The sequence below is a fragment of the Mastigoproctus giganteus genome, chromosome 6, assembly GCF_048544385.1.
Source record: "Mastigoproctus giganteus isolate SK-2022 chromosome 6, ASM4854438v1, whole genome shotgun sequence".
Lineage (NCBI taxonomy): Eukaryota > Metazoa > Arthropoda > Arachnida > Uropygi > Thelyphonidae > Mastigoproctus > Mastigoproctus giganteus.
The window spans coordinates 49,706,531-49,722,020 of NC_143580.1; the positions used below are offsets into that span (position 1 = coordinate 49,706,531).

A 15,490-nucleotide genomic window follows, 5' to 3' on the forward strand; every position below is an offset into this window, starting at 1 on the left:
CATTTGGAACGAATGGTAGGGTGAAATGGGAGGGGGTTTTTTTGGCTAATGCTGCATAAGCTTACTTTCTTGCATCGCATGCCTCTACTAACTGTAATGGTGATCTGACCATGATTGAAAATACCATCAGAATTACTGCAGTCCCAGTCGAATAAAAGCTATCAGTTTTTTTATGGAATGATTTGTAATAAAAATCTATAGAAACATAAATGGAAGATACAGAACAAAAATCTTTTATCGGGAATAAAAGTATAGTTTTTGTTCCATTGGAAAATATTGTTGTGTATTTAGAGCACAGAGAAGTAAGATGTATGTTACTACTCTGTGATGTAGAGGGTGTTGTGATAATTTTTTGTAATTCGAAGATTTTTAGTGCAGAGTATTAGCATATTTAAGTTGGTTTCTACGTAAGGAATGCCGTTGATGTGTTGTCTGATATCTGATTAACTCGGAAGTATAGCATCAGCAAGCTAACTTGCAAATACAACAAGCGATATAAACATGTTAAAATTGTAAGCGTTAGGATTTCGCAGAACAAAAGGGTGGGTAAGCGTTTCTGGCCAATCGCGTTTTTACATATTGAAACCATACGCATTAATTTTGCACCAATTCTTGATGTTAGCTTCAAGCACGCTATTCGCACACACTGTACTGATGCTTTTCTTCAGTTAGTCCAGGGGCGTTCCTAGGGTATGAACTACAACCCCCCCTTTAAAATGTTCTTATGTAAAGTTTCAGGTTTTCAGATGCCCATTGAACGTTGGTGCCTGGGTGTAGTACAGTACTTCTCACCCTTCGGGACGTCCTGCTCCTGAGTTAGTCATTCATATTTGTTTGGGTGTAATTACAAGTGGCAATACAAGCAGCAAAATTACTAAGAGTGAGTAATTTTACTGCATGCATTTGTTGAATTTCATTACAAATATAGGTATTACCGAGTTAACTGAAATCCGATTTTAAAAAAAGGATTATGTAATGAATGGCCAGCGGGCGGTATTTTTACATAGGATGTTATTATGATGCGAGATTCGTCTTGAACCAATGCCACACTGCTCCAATTCACAAATTGGAGCAGTGTGGCATTGGAGGCAAATTGCTGCTATGGATAAAGGGGTGGTTGAGGGGGAGAAGACAGAGTGGTAATCAATGGACACTGCTCATCGTGGACTAATGTTATTAGTGGAGTCCCTCAGGGTTCAGTATTGGGTCCATTATTGTTTTCTGTATTTATAAATGATATTGATGATGGTATATCAAGCTTAATGTCCAAGTTTGCAGATGATACGAAGGTTGGCAGGGTTGTCAAGGACACTACTGACACTATGCTACTGCAACAGGATCTGGAAAGGTTGAGCAGATGGGCTGAGAGGTGGCAAATGAAGTTTAACATTGACAAATGTAAAGTACTACATATGGGAAATAGCAACCTAAGAGCAACGTATCAACTCTGTGGTACTATACTGACAGTGGTAGGGAATGAAAGGGACCTGGGGTTGGTTGTGCAGGCAGATATGAAGTTTTCTGAGCAGTGCAGACGGACTGCAAGAGTAGCTCATGGTGTATTGTCGATGATATATAGGAATTTTTCTAGCAGGGATAAGGAGGTGATTATTCCCTTGTATAAGGCAATGGTCAGGCCACACTTAGAGTACTGTATACAGGTCTGGAGGCCTCATTTCAAGAAGGATGTAGAGATGCTGGAACGAGTACAGAGAAGGGCAACAAGATTAGTGAATGGAACAAAGGGGTGCTCTTACGAAGAAAGGCTTAAGTTTTGCAAATTACAGTGTCTGGGGACTAGGTACCAGCGAGTTGATCTGATAGAGGTGTATAAAGCCTTGAATGGTTTGAGCATGCTCAATGTTGATGGGATTCTTCCTTTTGCTCAGAATAATCATCTGAGAGGGCATAAATTCAAATTGAGAAAAGACAGATGTAGGATAGACGTGAGGAAATTTGCCTTTAGCCAGCGGGTGGTTGGTTGGTGGAATAGACTTCCATCCCTTGTCGTGGAAGTTGATAGCCTAAATAAGTTTAGGCTATCAACTTCGAACGAACAGAGGGGTGAAGTGGAAGTGGTTATTTTTTATTTATTTATTTATTATTATTTTTTTTTGGCTGATGCTGCATAAGCTTGCTTTCTTGCATCAAACGCCTCTACTAATGCTAATGCTAAAATAAATGTATAAAAACTACAGTAGTACATTTCGATAATAGCATCTCATCAGACAGTGTTTTTCCCCTTACCTTTAATCAGACTAATTAATGGTCCCGAAACTATTCTTGCTGAACTACCCGGTAAGCAATAAATATACTTGAAAGTAGAAGCCAGAGCTACTTTTTGGCACATTATAGCCTTGTTTACTGATGCAGTTATAAAACCAATTCCAATTCAGGGTTAACGATGAAGCATAGCATTATACTTGCACCAAAACCAGTGTGAATCCTCCTCCTCCTTGGACCATGACAGTTAAGGTATGACATTAGGTATGGTTTGATCCTTGTAGGCCAGATCACTAGCTGATTGACCTGGGAAAGCTATCTCAGAACCACCCAGTATGTCAAAGTAATATGTTTGAGTTGAGTTCCCCAACCCAGAATCTACCAAATTTCCACTGGTAATAATGCAAGGCAAACATTCCTACTGCATTAGCCTGGGACTTAGACAGTGGTTATTGAATCCCAGTGATGCTAATCTTGAGGATCAGCATCAATGGGAGGTCACCTCATAATGAATGTGTAAGTGGCCATGTTGAGATGTTACCATGACGGTACTGCACCCAAGACAGGAACCAAGACATTGAGACTAAAATAGCTATGGGGGTAGGGAAAATGTCCCCCCTCCAAAGGATGAATCTAATATTACTTGTATTCACAGGAAAAATCACCAAAAGCACTTTGGAAAAAATATGAAATTAACATGAAAGATGCAACATAGTCAGATGTCTTGTTTTTAATGAAGCAGGTTAATGTTTAATTAATATACAATATGATGTATAATGTAAGAGAGAGCAAACAGGAGGATAGCTAAGAGGAAACTCAAATACTTTTAAACAGTCTGAGTCAAAAGCTATAATGGGTAATATAGTGATGGAAAGAATTTCAGGAGCTCCATTGTGTGTATATATATCTCTACATGTACATTTTCATAAAAATTAAAAATTAAGTTAGCATATTGTTAAATATAATAACATAACAACCACAAATTAAATTAAGTGTTTATAATAAGCTTTAAGATAAATTGGTAAAATAGCTCAAAAGTATGGGTGAGAAACAGCAATTGTTTCTATTATATGCTTTTATGCACCCAGCCCTTGAGAGTGTGCACTGGGCATTATGCAGATAATGCCAAGTGCATTCTCAAGGGTTAGTGCCAAACAGGAAACTTATAAGTCCTTGTCTCTTTACAGTTTGCATAATAAATTAACGAGATGGGGTGTGATTGTGCTCTGCTATGCAGTTTTACTGGCTGACTGCCCCAGATTCCAGTTTATTCAATTTTCTGGAAAATCAGCTGCTGAATTGTAAGATGTAATGCCATTTTACGTGGCATTACATATTTACTAATTATTATTTTATAGGGGTATAAGCTAGTAGCTCCTTTAATAGGTGTACTTAATAGTTTTTCCTTTAGCCCACAGATCAGAACCAGGTGCCTCCGTAGCCAGGTGGGAAGGAGCAAAAGTGTGTAGCACACGCTTCTTGATTAGACCGGGGTTCGAGCCCGTCACCACCAAATACGGAGGATGCGGGAGGGTCAGGGATTGACCACCGCATATCCTCAGAGCAATATGGCCTTAGTTGCTAATGCTTCTAAATAACAACAACGACCACAGATCAACCTGGATTCATTGTGTCAAGGATTAATAAGGTGCTGAAAACTTGCCATAGGTGTGCCAGTTCATGATGACATAATTTCTTCCCACAATCGTTGCAAATTGGGTGGTTGCAGATCTAACCCAAAGTGTTCTTTCCAGCTCATCCCATAGCTTCACAATTGGATTGAGATTGGTGACTGGGAAAGTCATCTCAGTAAGCCAAATTCACTGTCCTGTACCTGTAACCAGTTATACACGGTTCTGGCCTTGTGATATGGAATTGTCCTGTTGAAAGAACTCATTTGTAGAATGGATCTATATATACAGGGTGTCTCAAAAATATTGGTACAAACGTTTAGGGGAGGTAGGTAACATCTAAAGGAATGTGAATCACATAGGAACCCATAACCGGAAACGTCACGGGAAAGTAGTAGCAGAGGCACAAGAAGCAGAAATGACACAAGACTGTAATTAGTGGCAAACATTCATTTGACATAATATTAACAATGGAGTACGAGATGGATGCATTTCATGATGTTACAACAGATGCTTGAAGGTTCCACCATGACACGCGATGCATGCGTGACACCGACGCAGCATGGATTTGCGGACACGGTTGAACACATCTGGAGTTTCTTTGACAGTAGCAGCAGCGCAGACGAGATCCATTTCCGTCTCCGCAGGCGATTCATACACGATAGATTTGAGAACCCCTCCACAGAAAGAAATCAAGGCTCGATAAATCAGGTGAGCATGGGGGCCAGGCAACGGGTCCACCACAGCCAATCCATCGATGCCCAAAATGCCTGTTCAAATGGCCACGAACACACATTCCATAATGGGCAGGCGCCCCATCACGTTGAAACCAAATGTTGCGTCTCACATTTGCTGGAACATCGTCAAGTAACTCTGGTAGAACTTGTTCAAGAAAGATCCTATATTTAGCCGAGTTCATGCAGGATGGTAACAGGTATGGGCCGACTAAGCAGTCACCGATCATAACTGCCCACACATTTATTGCGAAGCGATGTTGTGTCGTGAGCCCACATATGAGCATTGTGCTGATTGAATAAGCCTTCCCGAGTGAAATAAGCCTCATCCGTGAACAAAACATAGGCTGGAAAATTCAAGCCGAACACTTTCTTGGAGAAACCACTGTGCAAAAGCTACACGTGCAGGATGATCTTGGGGGGAGCAGTAACTGAACCCTTTGGAAATGAAAGGGGTGTAAGGAACCGTCGTGCCAGACATACTGTACAATGCAACGAGACACTCCTAAGGCAGAGGCAACGGCACGTGTGCTGGTAGTAGGATTATTTTGGACGGCATTCAACACACTTTCTTCCATTGCGGGAGTTCGCGTCGAATGTGGTCTGCCTGCACTACTCCTGTTACTTCTAAATGACCCACAATCACACAAATTTTGATGCACATGTGCAAAAAAACGCTGGTCCGGTACATGTCTGTCTGGGAAGCGTTCTCCATAAATTTGTTGAGCGGCTCGGCCATTGCTCTCTGCTAATCCATACACTAAGTGCATGTCTGCCAGCTCACAGTTTGTATATCGATGCATGCTCTTTGTGCGGCGACTACTGCTTGAATGAGTAAACCAGAAATTTTCCCTCTCGCGAACTGATGAACAGCGCTGTCTACCAACTTGCAGTGACATTTCTAGTTATGGGTTCCTATGCGATTCACATTCCTTTAGATGTTACCTACCTCCCCTAAACATTTGTACCAATATTTTTGAGACACCCTGTATATATCCATTATATATATAAGCAACATTTGGATGCCAAATGTTGGTTCACCACTATCAAGTAGCCCAGGGGTTTTGTCAATGATATACAGCAATTTTGCTAGCACAGATAGGAGGTGATTATCTGATTGTATAATGCAATGGTCAGGCCACATCTTGACTACTGCATACAGGTGGCAGTGTTGACACTTGGCATAATGGGTCAGTGGACTTATGCAGTTATGAGATTTTATCACAGCATTGTGATGAATTTCTCTGAAGCTGGTAGCTGCTGTTCTTGTGGTCGGCATAGTATTTTTTTGTTTATGCGTACATATGTATGTAGCACAGTTTTCTGTCATCAGATTGCAAGTGTCAGTCAGGATTTACATGTAGTTTTTTAATCATTCAATACATGTTTTGTTCTGTGTGCATTTGAAGTACATTTATTTTATTATTATTTCCAAGTTAAAAAAAATATCAAATCTGAGAAGATATTTGACATTTTTGCAACATTGGAAATAATGTGGCTGTTGTATTGAAGAGGATTATCCACCTTGTGTTACTGTGAATTATAGATTCAAAGAGGGAAAAGAAAGGTTAGGAGGCTATGCTGTTCTGGGAGACCTTTAACTGCTCTTATGCCTGAAAAAATTGAAATAGTCAAATAGCATGTGTTAGAACTGCTGTGTGACTATTGATGTACAAACTTTGAACATTTCATACAGAAGCTGTTGAGGAATTTTAAATGATGATTTGAACATGTTAGTTTGTTTGGTGTATTGGGCCTTGGACAATTACTCAGTGCCAGATTAAGGCACGGGCAAGCAGGGATCTTGCCTGGGGCACATTCTTTAAGGGGTGCCAAATTTTACAAATCATGAAAAAAAAAAAAAAAGAAAAAAAAAAAATATATATATATCCTTAGTAAAAGGGGCGCCGAAAAATCTTTCTGCCCGGGGCACAAAAATACCTTGGTCCAGCACTGCAGTTACTGATGATCAGTGCAATGAATGGACGACAGTTTGTGTTGATATTTGATAAAGAACCATTGTTCCTAGAATCCGTCATGGCTGGGGATGATAAGGTATTTTCTCTATGACTCTGACAAAGCATGGACTACTTGGAAATTGCCTCATCACTGCAGTCATTAAAATTTTGACAAAACAGGCTGACAGCAAAAGTGATGTTAGAAGTTTTTCATTAACTGTCATGTTATTGTGCACTGCAAAGTCATTCCTCAAAGTGCCTCTGTGAATAAGGAAAGATAAGATGCTTTTTGTTGAATTGCCTCTCAGCTGTGAGAGGCAATGCAAAAGCATTCAGAATAGTGAGCAGCAAAAAATTGTTTTTGTACCTACAATGCACCACCTTTGTAAGTTCCTCTTGCCATCGATGTCCCGGGTGGGTCACTTATTTCTGAGTGTTATTTCTTGTTGATTAGTGAATAATAAATGGATATTTATCTATTCACTTTTTCTCTTTCTTGTGCAACAAGAGCTCACTAAACACGGTACTGTGATGTTATCACATCTCCTCCCTTAATCACTTGACTTCTCACCATGTGATTTTTTTTCTGTTTCTGGTAATAAAATGTTTACAAGGCTAAAATGTTTACAATGTTTATAAATATACAGGTCATGGAAGAATAAACAGTTCATGAAAATAATAAAAATTTCATACCTATAAGGAATCAAAGGATTAATAGGGGTGACATTACTCTTCATCTCTGTTGCTTCCATAGTGAACAAGATGTTATTGATGCAACCCAAGATGTTCTTTGTGCTATGCAGCCAGAAAAGTTTAATAACCTCTGCCAGAAATTGTACCAGTGGTGGCAAAAATGCATTACTGTTTAAAGAGTGTACTTTGAGAGTGGTTGTGTCTAGGTTTAGTTATGTTTAATTATGTCAGTCCAGGAACATTTTTGCTATTCCATATGTGTATATGTTTTGTTTACATGTATGCATTTAATGGTTCTGTGGCTCTTGGGAAATGCATGTAAATGCAAAAATGCTTTGTGAGATTGAGCCTGTGAGCTTCTACAAAAACTGCACAGTCCATCAGTAATTTAATTGGTTCAACTGTATTGGCTGCCAAACTCCTCTAGCCACTTTGAGGCTGTAGTGAAGTATTAAAAAAAAAATGAACTTTTGTTATATGTATTGCTTGATACATATACTTTGTGCAAGGAAGTTGCACATTTGTAGATATATCTCATCACCACCTACTAGGATTTTAATAAAATGTGTAGTCATCATTAATAAATTCCACCAAAAACATAAAAAAAGCAAAATCAAAAATAAAGTCCACCAAAATTGAAGTTTAACATTGATAAATGAAAAGTACTCCATATGGGTAGCAGTAACCCTAGAGTAATGTACCAACTGTGTAGTACTACGCTCAGGGTAGTGGAAAATGAAAAAGACCTGAGGCAATTGTGCAGTCATATAGAACAAAGAAGGGGCAACGAGATTGGTGAGTGGAACAAAGAGATGCTCTTACCAAGAAAGGTTTCAGTTCTGCAAACACACTGCAATTAAGTTCCTTAATTGCAGTGTGTAGAGACTAGGAACATGCAAGGTGATCGGATTGAAGTGTGTAAGGCTTTGAATGGATTGAGCAAGCTCAGTGCTGATGGGATTGTTCCGCTAGCTCAGACCACACACATGAGGGGACACAAATTGAAATTGAGGAAGGACAGTTGCAGAATAGATGTGAGGAAGTTTGCCTTTAGCCAGTGGTGGTTGATTGTTGAACAACTTCCATTTGTTGTTATGGAAGTTAGTAGTTTAAATAAATTCAAGAAAGAACTAGGCAAACTATTGGAGGGAATGAGTAGGTGAAACAAGAGGTGTCTTTTTTTTTTTTTGCTAATGTTCTATATGTATGTTTTCTTGCAACATTTGTGGCTGCTAATACTAAAAACACAATAAATATACAGGTCATGGAAAAATAAACAATTCATGAAAATAATAAAAATTTCATACCTATAAGGAATCAAAGGATTAATAGGGGTGGCATTACTCTTCATCTCTGCATAATTCTCGCACCTTATGTCATCATCATGGTTATTCAGCATCAGGCAGTAAATGCCATTATTCCTCAAGGAATATAAATAATGGCATCAAGGAATTATTTAATCTTATGTAGGGTTCTTAAAGGGGGGATGGTTGGAAACTTCTAACTTAAGATCCCCAAAGCATCCCAGAAATGTTCCCTGGGTTTTAGGTCTGTGCTTCCAGAAGGCTGCTCCATTCTCTGGCTGCCTCACTTTCCAGAAGTTCATCAGTCAGCTTAATCCCAGCATTTAAGTATGCTATGATCCATAAAAAGGAAACCAATTTGGGGACCCATTTGCACCCTGGAATGGCCTTACACAATACTCAAAGGTTTTACCTTTATATTGTCAATGAGTCAAGGTTCTACCCTTGAAGATATGGAGGAACATACAGAAATTAACAGTAATGCATCCCCCACACCATTATCCTTCCCCTTCTTCAACCATTGAAACTGTGCATTTCCCTATATTTTGAAGGCAATACTGTGGCCCTGGCACACATATGTTTATAGGTCCTAAAGTAAGGTTATGGGGGAATGGAACTGGAGCAACAGTAATTGCATTGCTACTTTGGAATCCTGAAGCAACTGCAGCACTGCATCTTGGCAAATCTGGCATGTTTGGAGGGTTGGTGTGATACACCATGACCTCTCCAGATGTAATATTTCAAGAATCACTATTCAAGCTGAACTTAATCATAAGAGAACAGAACTTCATTTCATTGTTCAGTGTCCCAGTTGGAGTACTCTGTACACTGCATAACTGGACTCTCTTGTAAAATTGGATTAGTGCAGAGCTCCCAAAGTGCACCTCCTTGGGGATACACTTAGTTTTTGAGGGGGGGTGTACATGTTTGTACAAAGCACTTTTTGAATGAAATATGGGCAAACTTTTTTTAAAATCCTTTGCTTGGTTTATGTAGTTTAGTTATCCTAGTACCATTGAATTTGAGCTTGGAGAGCCTCGACTTTAGAGTGGCCATTGCAAAACTCTGACACCCAAGTAATTGTAAGGGGGAGGATTATTTGTGGCCGGTATTACGGGGTTACGGCACCAGTGTTGCTAAATGGAGATTGAGTGTTTAAGTGCTCCTAATATTTTTCACTACCAGTGCACTTAAGTTCTGAACATTCCTCTAGCTTAATATATCCGTCTGGTGGTAAAATAAGACAACAATCTTGTATATCCTGCATATTTTAAAAGGGGGAATCACCCCACCAATAAAATATCGTGATTTGGATTAGCATAGTGTTTTACATTAGAGACCTCAGTTATGCTAATTAGCTTAAAATCTCTAACACCGCAAAAACCTTTCTTGATTCTACAACTGGTTTTTCTCTGGTGTAAATGGAGAGTTAGCAAGAGAGAGACAATTATTTCAAACAAAACATTTAATATAACAAATTAATAAACAAACATACATCACACCTTCCATACAAGAAGATTAAAGACATGAACATTCTAATATAACGTATGCTACATTTATGAGAGTAAGTCATCATAATAATTAGTCATAGTGGTCACTTGTTTGAGCCCATATTATAGTAATTTCACATAAATAGCCATTGTCATTGCTTTACATTGAAAACATGTTATTGGAAATATTAACCATATCTATTAAGTTACCAGAATACTAAGAAACACAAGATATACTAGGCATAACATTAAGAAGAAATATATATTCTTAGGAAGAAATCATTGTTTCTTATGGGTAAGAATTAACATGGATATTTTCTGTTCAGTATCATTTCCTCACAATCCTTTCACTCTTATGAAAAGGGAATTCTCACTTACCCCATTCTCCTCTCTTGCTCCCTTGCTGTCCTCTCATGGGCACCTTCATCCAGACGAAATGGGCGGCAGCCTTCTCCTTGGCGACGACACAGACACCATACCACAAAGAAATATTATCACAACATTTTTCGCGCACTATGGCCAAAAACTGCTTCGACGACACCTCCGACACTGTCTTCTCTCGGCTCTATTCTACTCTTATGAACTCTCTTTGGGTCTCCCAGGACCCAGTTTTTAAAGGGAGAAGATCCTCCATAGTTTACATAAATCTAACATCTGATTGGACTCTTCAGTGCTCGTCTCTTGCACCTGGACGGAACGTGATGGAAAAGGAATGATCACAATGTCCCCCATCTCTCTCAATCTATGTCCGGTGACTTCCCGAAGTACTAAGAGCAGTTCCATATTTGGCACTACTGCTGATACCCATACGCGTGAATATCACTAAAGGCATGTAATTTATGTCCAAGCTAGTAGTGTAAGGCTTCTCTGTTTATAATATAAGTTATTTTAAGAGACAGCTCAGTAGAGCTTTGTGAGAGTTTTATGTACTGCTATGTTTCGTTATAATGGAGTTGATAATTGAATATTAGAAGTAAAAGATTCTGTAGAAATATCTGGTAAATGGACTTAATGAAGGAGTAGGGGATTACTAAAAGAAGGTTAATTTTGTAATAAGAAATATATAAAAAGGGGTGGGGGAGTTTTAGAAACAATTAATAGGAATAAATTAAAACATAACACTCCTTACTGCGTCGGCCAGAAGAAAGTACGAGGGGAAGTCCTCTCCCTTTCTTCTCCCATGCAATGAAAGAGAAAGGTGTACTCTAGTAAGATAATTTCTTCCTTTATAGACAATTAACCTTAATACCACTAATATTACAACAACACTACAAATATTAAAACATCGAAAAAAATTCAAATAATAATGTTAAAGGAGAATGGAGATGAACGTTCCATACAATACTATTAAAATACTACAATAAAAACAGAAATAATCATCATTATTGAATCATTGTTATCACCATCACATATAAAAAAGTATTAATCATATAATGCATAACCATGACAAAAGATAAACTGTCTTTTTCTTTCATTTGTTTGCAGTTTTCATTGGTTCAACAATTTCTTCCACTTTCCTCACACTTATTATTTGGCTTGATTACTACAGCTCTAGTATTCCTCAATACCTTTTGGGGTTTGTACCCCTTTGGATACAGTTTCTCATTATCTGGATCAATGTTTCTTCAACACAAATACATCTCTCTCTCTTTCACTGTCTTTTAGTCATTACATACATAAATGATAAAAGCATACAGAAGTTATACAAAATCTCAAAAGCAATATTCCTAATATGTCTCAAAATAAACTTAATACATTTCTATAGATACCATATTCCTATAGAACAGTTCACATTAATCAAAGTTATCTATTCCAATTAAATGTTTACATTACACATAAATTTTACAGAAATCAATATACCTAAATTTGAGTATATATATATATACATATCTTGAGTGAACTGTAGATTGCCTACAGTCCTGTTTCACCTGTAATCTTCCTCCTTCCCTGGAGAAAAATTATTCCTCATGACAGCTTCTTATGTTACCTTCACGGTCAAAGTTAATGAAGGCAGCATCTGTGTGAACACTACACCAATCTTCAAATCCTAAAAGTCGAAGCACTGCACAAATCTTTTCTTTATTACACAAAACACTTCTGTTCATTAGAATTGACGCACTGCATGTCACATGAATGGCACTAAAAGAGTTGTCCCAAAACGATGACATCTGCTGTGAGTCAAGACCGACTCCTGATTCTTCTGAAGTAGTTCACCTCCTAAAGTAGATACTTCTTGCAATTCCTAACTTACATTAATTGAAACTTTCCATTCTAGTATTGATTTCTTTCACATCCTCGTTAATGAAAAAGAACTATCAGGTTTTATTTCTATTTTTTTCCTTCAGACCTAAACTATTATCAACAGCTTTGAGAACCTTATTTCTCCTTTATCTTTGTATTGGCATTACTTAATCTATCTCCCTTTTTGGTCTCTTCTTTTGAGAATAACTAGGCCTAAGTTGCCTTCCGAAGCACAATGACTTAAAACACTATGAATTTTAAGAGGCATGAGCACAAGAATAGTCCTTCACCGTGTTGTTTTTTTACTAGAAACTGTGTTCCTAATCAACAAAGTTACAACAATGTGATTTCTAATAGCTCCTTGGTTTCCATATGTGATATTTTTATGATTAACAGATAAACTTCTATTTGAAAGTTATCTGTGGAACTATGAATCTGATTGCATACCGTTTTAAATTCTTGTTTGAGATTAAACAGGTTTTTTTTTTTTTTTGAAACACAAGGAGAAGATCCCTCATCTTGACTTTGAAATCCGGATATTACGGTGCCTCCGTAGCCAGGTGGGTAGTAGCAGCAGTGCGTAGCACACGCTTCTTTATTAGACCAGGGTTCGAGCCCGTGACCGCTAAATACGGAGGATGTGGAAAGGTCAGGAAATGACCACCACATATCCCCGGAGCAATATGGCCTTGAGCTTCTAATGCTCCTAAAAACCAAATAACAACAACAACCGGATATTACCTTTTTCACTTAAATCCTCTCTTCGGAAAAGTGAGATAAAACAACAAAAAGCGACTGAGAGGAACCAGCTGTGCCCCATACAAACTAATTGCCTCTCCTCTCTTCTTTTCAACCTCCAAAAATCTGGACGTGATTTCTCTTCACTTTGGATCATCTCTCTCTTGAATTTAGACATTTAATGAGAGAGAGAGAAAACAAAAGCAACGAAGGAGGCACCTGTGAAGCCCTAGACTAATTGCATCCTTCCTCTCTTCATTTGACCTTACATAATTAAAATATATTTCATGGAAAAAAAGTACTGGTATTTGCTTAATAGTTCTGATATTGTCCTTTTTTTTTCTTCAGATTCATTAAAGTCAGATTTCTTAAAGTAGCTTGTGCATTTACATATACAATTTACAAGGTTGAAATAGATTTATATATTTCATCATCATCAAGAGGAGTGTTTCCGTTTACAATGGGTTTCCTCAGCCTACAAGTTATTTCTTATTAGGAATTTTTTCCCGCCATAATGTGCGATTCAAGGTGTCTTGGTCGGTTAAGCCTCGGGCTGTCATGCACTCCCGTACTCCATCCATCCATGTCCTCCTAGGTCTTCCTCTTCTCCTTCTTCCAGGAGGTATCCATTCCAGGATAGCCTTTGGATATCTGTTTTCTTGCATCCGTTTTACATGTTCATACCATGTTAGACGCTTTTCTTTGATGGTGTCAATAATAGTCTTTTTCACTTCCATTTTTTCCCTTATGTCTTCATTCCGTTTTCTGTCTCTTCTAGAAGTTCCTGCTGAGCGTCTCCAAAAATCCATTTCTGTGGAGAGTAATTTGTTTTCTGCTTGCCTATTCAATGTCCAGGTTTCCACTCCATACAATAGAAGGCTTTGTACAATCGTTTGAAATATAAGTTTCTTTGTTTTATTTAGGATATTTTTGCTCCACAGAACAGAGTTTAACATGACGATAGCCTTTCTGCCATCTGTAATTCTCTTATTGATCTCTGCTTGGGATGATCCATCACTTTGTAAGATTGATCCCAAATATTTGAATTTATCAACTTGTTTGATTTTAAAACCTGCAATATTTAGAATGTGTCCTGGCCCTGAAGAGATCATTTCAGTCTTGCTAAAATTGATTTTTAGACCCCATTGTTTATATTCCTCAAACAATTGATGACATGCATACTTTGCATCTTCTAAGTCTTGTGTTATTACCACCTGATCATCTGCAAAAAGTAAATTGTGAATATAGGTGTTCTTATTAATCGGCAATCCCATTTTATTACATTTTTTTTTACCAGGATCTTAGGCAGATGTCGATATAAATTTTGAAAAGTGTTGGTGACATGCAACAACCTTGTAATAAGCCTTTTGAAGTGTGGAATTCAGGTGACAAAGCTGATCCCACTTTAATTCTGCATCTATTATTCCTGTAAATTGCCTTAATAATGTTAATCAGTTGTCCATCAATATTTGCCTCTTTCAGTGCTTCCCATAAGAGTTTTCTTGGAACACTGCCATATGCCTTTTCAAGGTAAATGAAAATCATAAAGATTTTTTTCCCTTTTGATTGGCATTTTTCAAGGATCTGTCTTACTGTTGAGATTATGATCTATACATGACTTCCCACCTGAAAAACCACTTTGTTCTTCTGATACCTCGATTCGAGCTTCTAAATGGTTCTTGATCCATTTTCCAAGGATCTTTAACAGCGGGTTCAGGACGCATATTCCTCTGTAATTTGAACAGCTTTTCCGATCGCCCTTCTTATAAATTGATGTAATATATCCTGTTATCATTTCTTTCGGTATTTCTGCTCTCAGTATGCTATTTAACAGTTTTTGTATCAGAACATCCACCCCTCTTCCTCCATATTTCAGAAGTTCCATGTAAACTCCTCCAGGTCCAGGTGATTTGCCATTTCTTCCTTCCTTTAGCAGGAGTTCCACTTCCCTAACAGAAACTTTTAAGCCCGAGTCTTCTACACCAAAATCCTCCATCGTCTTGAACTCTTCCTGGTCTTCTTTTAAAAGTCCTTCATAGTACTCCGTCCAGTCTTTCAAAGGTATTAATTGCAAACCAGCATTGTGTTTATTCTGTTTTCTCAAGTCTTTAAGGACTTTCCACGATTCTGCTGATTGCTTGAAGCCCAATTTGCTATTAATAGTTGCGCATTTCCTTTCCCATTCTTCATTTTTCGCTTCTACTACCACCTGATTGGCTATTTTCTTTTTTTCAACATAAATGTTCCCATATGCATCATTCCTATCACCCAGCCATTTCTGATATGCAAGCTTCTTTTCCTCTACAGCAGCTCTTACTTTCTCTGTAATCCAGGTCTTTTTTGGTCCTTGGCTCTTCTTTTTTGCCTAGGATTTCATGAACTATTTTTTTAACAGTATTTTTTAAATATTCGTAAATTTCTTCAGTATTACCTTTTATCTCTATGTTAATTGCAGCATCCAGTCTCTGGGTGAAGTTG

General features: G+C 38.0%; 1 protein-coding gene across 1 annotated transcript in view; it reads left to right on the plus strand.

Moving 5' to 3' along the window:
* Window positions 1-420: 420 nt before the first annotated feature.
* LOC150084233 (intraflagellar transport protein 81 homolog) overlaps window positions 421-15,490 on the plus strand; it is a 224,292-nt gene continuing 209,222 nt past the window's right edge. The window contains exon 1 of the mRNA XM_090375125.1: window positions 421-542. The gene's annotated coding sequence lies outside the window, so the exon portion shown is untranslated. The remainder of the gene's footprint in view (window positions 543-15,490) is intronic.